This window comes from Orycteropus afer, unplaced genomic scaffold (assembly GCF_000298275.1).
Source record: "Orycteropus afer afer isolate SDZICR_OR568_19922 unplaced genomic scaffold, OryAfe1.0 scaffold00142, whole genome shotgun sequence".
Taxonomy (NCBI): domain Eukaryota; kingdom Metazoa; phylum Chordata; class Mammalia; order Tubulidentata; family Orycteropodidae; genus Orycteropus; species Orycteropus afer.
Genome location: NW_006921729.1, coordinates 7,432,895 through 7,438,364, shown reverse-complemented (window position 1 = coordinate 7,438,364; position 5,470 = coordinate 7,432,895).

Genomic DNA, 5,470 nt, shown 5'->3' with positions numbered 1-5,470 from the left:
ATGAGGCATTCTGCTTCTGTAAAGATTTACAGTCTTACAATCCCTATGGGGCAGTTCTACTCTGTCCCAAAGGGTCTCTATGAGTCAGAATCAACTTGATGGCAGTGGGTTTGGTTGTGTTCTGGAGAAGAGACTAAGGTCTGCTTGGGATGAAATAGTGCATGGTGTTACATGGTATTCCTCAGGGCTCTCAGGGAGTCAGGCTGTTGTTATAAACAAAGTCGCCACAATTCACTGATCTAAGTGATTGATACTGGTAAAACAAAAAACAAAAAATAAAAAACAAAACTCACTGCCATCAAGTCAGATCCGACTCATAGAGACCATTCCTTGGGTTTCTGAGGCAGTATCACTATGGAAGTCGATTGCCCCATCGTCCTTCTGAGGAGTGGCTGGTGGGTTTGAACCACCAGCCTTCTGGTTAGCAGTCAAATGCCTTAGGCACTAGGCCACCAGAGCTCCCTGATAAGCAGTTTCTAAATTTGCACGCCCCGATTAACAAAAATCTCCAGCTATAACAATATCTAAACAAGCCTGCATTTTTATGTAGACCTAAGAATCACCTGGGGATCTTGTTAAACTGTAGATTCTGAGTCAGTATATCTGGGGAGGAAATGCAAGTTCTCAGCAGGGGGTCTGACCAGACTGAACTGATTCACAACCCTGCCAGGGATGTAATTTTTATTGGCTTTTATTATTGTTGTTAGCTCTGACTCATGGTGGCATAGCACATAGCAGAACTAAATGCAGCCCGGTCCTGCGTCATCCCCATGATTGGTTGTGCACTAGACAATAGTTATCCATGGTTTTTATAGGCTGATTTTCAAAGTAGATCACCAGTCCTTTCTTCCTAGTCCATCTTAGGCTGAAATATCCTCTGGAACCTGTTCTGCATCACAGTAATACACACACCTACACTGACATATACCCCGACCACTCAAATTAAATGGATGCAATTCCTACAATTAGGGGCTTAGAATCCAAGTGTAGCCTCAAATGGCCTATTATGCAGACTTGCCTTGTGGAGGAACAGTCCATTCACAGAAGGTGATGGGATGGCCTCTTGTGGATGCATTTTGAGGTTCATAGAGATTCCCTTGGGAATCTGGAGCCATCTAGGGTATAGGGCTATCAGGAACTAGAACAGAATGTTTGCCAATCACACCAGAATTAGACCATCTTTGCAGAATAAATTGGTGCTGTTTATTATACTCACAGAGTCATACCTGACTTGGACCCTGGACTTTGCTTTGGGTGAGCATGCTGTTGTGGCTACATGGGGAGGTTGACACAGAAAGGTCAAAAAGACACAATCAGATGATTAATCCCCATGCAGCTTTTCCCGGTGCTGAAGCAAGTTACCTTTGTGTCTCAGTTTTTCCCAGGATTTCAAACTAGTTCATTACAGTTTGACCTCCTGATGAGAAGTTTCATTTCCATCCTAGATATACTGAATCAGAATCTACATTTGATCACCAGGGGTGCTTACTAAAATGTAGATTCTCATTCAGTATATCTGAATGGAAATGGAACTTTTCAGCAGGGGTCCAATGGGAATGAACCTGTTTGAAGTTTCTTTTTTTTCCACTACTATGACAGGAATAACAGCAGCCTACTTTGGAGGGAAAAAAATGATTGGAAAAACAAAATGAGAATGTTTACCAACACATTACTCAATCCTCTGAGCCTTGGGGCTCCAGTCTACCATGGAGAACAGTTTTGTTTATCTTCCCATGATTGGCAAACACTCATCCTAATGGTTTCACCAGCTCTCGACCTTCCAGACTGAGTCAAACTGCGTTGGCGGGAAATCGTTTGGGAAGCCGACTTTGCAATGGTGAACAAATGTCTTTGTGAGTGAGGAAGGCTGCCTGCCCTGTGCAGCGGCTAACAGAGGGGCTTAATGAAAATTTTCTTTCCTTTTTAACCAGACTGAGCCTTGCTCCTTTTTGGCAGGCAGACAGGGCCACTCTTCCAAGTAGGCAGGAAAGTTCTGTTTTGACAAGCACACACATTCTTTTTCAGAAAGCCACAGAGGCAAACGCCTTTGTTACAGACAGACCAACTCCCTTCCAGCCCAGGAGATGAAAACCCTTTCATGGGCCACATAATGGGGGCAGCAGTTGCCCTTGTTGATGCAGTCCCTGAAAAGTACATAACTTCCATTATGTGGCTTCCACATACAGAATGTACTTCCCCTCGCAAATCCTAGCCTGGCAGGGCTGTTTGTCCGGCACTGGAACTGGCGGAGAGCAGGGGCTGGCAGGAGTCGTGAGGCATTTTTCTGTCAAGCTTTGGTTTCCTGGCCAGTTGAATCCAGTCCAATTATTGTCCTAAGGTTCTGCCAGATAAAACAAGGAGAGAGTTTTCTAGATGCTTGGAGACTGAGAGATGGGAGGAGGGCAGGCACATGCTGAATAGGGGTTGGGGCACCCAAGTCCCAGCCAGCTCTATGGCTCAGGAGTCCCCTCCCTAAGCAAGGGCTGTGACTTTGCCCCATGGAATGTGGTGCGGCCTCCAGAGACCTTGCCCTTCAAGCAAAAGCCTGGCACTCAGGCCATTCTCACCCTGGCACTGGGCCTTGATCTTAGCACCCTTTGTGACTGAAAGTCAAATTCCCTGGAACATGAGGCTAGGATTTTCAACAAACAAATCCTATTGTGATATACAGTATTCTGAGCAGAATACTTCTACCCAGAAACACTGTAGAAGGCTGCTTCCTTGGGGTGATATAAAGAACAGTGTAAGATACTGTCTGCCTCCAAAGTCTCTCCTGGAACAGCCTTTCCCCTGTGCTCAAATTTGCTATAGTTTGCATCACTAATTAGGAGTCCCTAAGGTATTATCTGAGGAGCTCTGGTGGCATAGTGGGTAAGATATTTGGCTGCTTACCAGAAGGTCAGCAGTTCAAACCCACCAGCTGCTCTATGAGAAGAAGATGAGGCAAACTACTCCTGTAAAGATTTATAGTCTTGGAAACCCAGTGAGGATCACTGTGAGTTGGTATTGACTCAATGACAGTGGGATTTGGTTTCTGCTTTAAGGCATTATGTAAGGAGTCCTGGTAGTGCAGTGGTTAAATGCTCAGCTGTTAACCAAAAGGTCAGTGTTTTGAACCCACCAACTGCTCCATGAGAGAAAGATGTGTGTCACTCTGCTTCCATGAAGATTACAGCCTTAGAAACCATATGGCAGTTCTACTCAATCCTATAGGGTTGCTATAAGTTGGAATCGACTTGACAGCAGTTAGTTAACTAGAAGGTATTATCTTCAGAAAGTACTATTTAAAACGCACATATTAAATGCATGATTATGCCCTAATTAAAATGCATAAATACATGCAGGAAAACTACAAAATAGGCATGGTTTTATATACACACACACACGCACCTCCCTCCTCACTAAGCAATGGCTGCATTTGTTTGTGTTTGACAGAGGAGCTTGGCATAGTATCTCCTTCCTCTGCTCTGGGACCTCCTCTTCTGACATTATCCTGGTTAATCTTCATCTCATTTCCTTCAATGGTCCATGAAGAGCCTTCTCCTTCATTACTCTAAGCAAACCCACAATGGATTGAACATTTTCTTAAAATAGTATTTTATTGTGCTTTTGGTGAAAATTGACATAGCAAATTATGTTCCCATTTGATAATTTCTAAACAAATCAAGAACCAATGCTACTGAAGGAAGAAGTCCAAACTGTACTTAAAAAATTGGTGAAAAACAAGGCTCCAGGAATTGACAGAATACCCAGTGAGATGTTTCAGCAAACAGATGCAGCTCTGGAAGCACTTACTTGTCTATACCAGGAAATTTGGAAGAAGCTTCTGGGCCAACCAATTGGAAGAGATCTATATTTGTGTCCATTCCAAAGAAAGATGATCTAACAGAATGTGGAAATTATTGAATAATATTGTTAATATCACACACAAGTAAAATTTTGCTGAAGATAATTCAAAAATGGTTGCAGCAGTATATTAACAGGGAACTTCCAGAAATGCAAGCTGCATTCAGAAGATAATGTGGAATGAGGAATATCATTGCTGATGTCAGATGGATCTTACCTGAAAGCAAGGAATACCAGAAAGATGTTTACTTGTGTTTTATGGACTATGCACAGGCATTTGACTATGTGGATCATAACAAATTATGGGTAACATTCCAAAGAATGGGAATTCCAGAACACTTCATTGTGCTCATGAGGAATCTGTACATAGACCAAGAGGCTATCATTTAACAGAACAAGGGGATATTGCATGGTTAAAAATCAGGAAGGATGTATGTCAGGGTTGTATCATTTCACCATACTTATTCAATCATCTGTATGCTGAGCAAATAATCCAAGAGGCTGGACTATATGCAAAAGAACATGGCATCAGGATTGGAGGAAGGCTCATTAACAACCTGTGATATGCAGATGACACAGCCTTGCTTGATGAAAGTAAAGAGAACTTAAAGCACTTACTGATGAAGATCAAAGACTACAGTCTTCAGTATGGATTATAACTTAACATGAAGAAAACAAAAGTTTTCATGACTGGACCAATAAGCAACATCATGATAATGGAGAAAAGATTGAAGTTTTCAAAGATTTCATTTTCCTTGGATCCACAATCAACACTCATGGAAGCAGCAGTCATGAAATCAGATATCATATTGCTCCGGACAAATCTGCTGCAAAAGACCTCTTTAAAGTGTTGAAGAGGAAAGATGTCACTTTGAAGACAAAGATGCACCTAACCCAAGCCATGGTATTTTCTTTTTTTCCATTGTAAAACCTTTTTTTTTTCTTTTTTTTTTTTTTAATGATTTGGATGAAAATTTACAGAGCAAATTCACTTTCCATATAGCAGTTCACATACACTTTGTCTCATGACATTGACCACAATTTACCACAATGCAACAGCTCCCCTCCTCTTCCTCCCAATAGTTATCTCTTCCCTGTGTCCATCCCTCCATTCACTCCTGCCCCCTGAGCTGTCTCCTTGTGCATAAGCACCCCTTCTTTCTCCCATGCTTGTTCTCTTCAAGAAATGTATCTACCTCAGGTAAATGTTCAACTCATGTGCCTGTCTTTTGTTTGGCTGGAAACCACAGGTGTGGGTTCAATTCCAGACCTGAAGGGCAGCTAGAGCCCATAGTCTCTGTGGTTCCACCAGGCTCTATTGGACCAGCAAACCTGATCCCCCTGCCCCCCCCTTTTTTTTCTCCAAATGATTTTGAGTTTTGTTCCACATTGTTCTCCTTCTCTGTCAAGGAGAACATAGATCCCCTTCCAAGTGGATGACAGTGGTAGCTGGGCACCATCTAGTTCTTCTGGTCTCATATAGGCTGAGGACTGCATGGTGTAACAGTTGCAAGGACTAATTGTTTCCAGGAATCTATGGTTTTCTTCGTTCTTCTTTGCTCTGGACGAGGAGAGACCCATCATTGCATGTAGATGGCAGCTTGCTAGCTTTTAAGATCCCAGT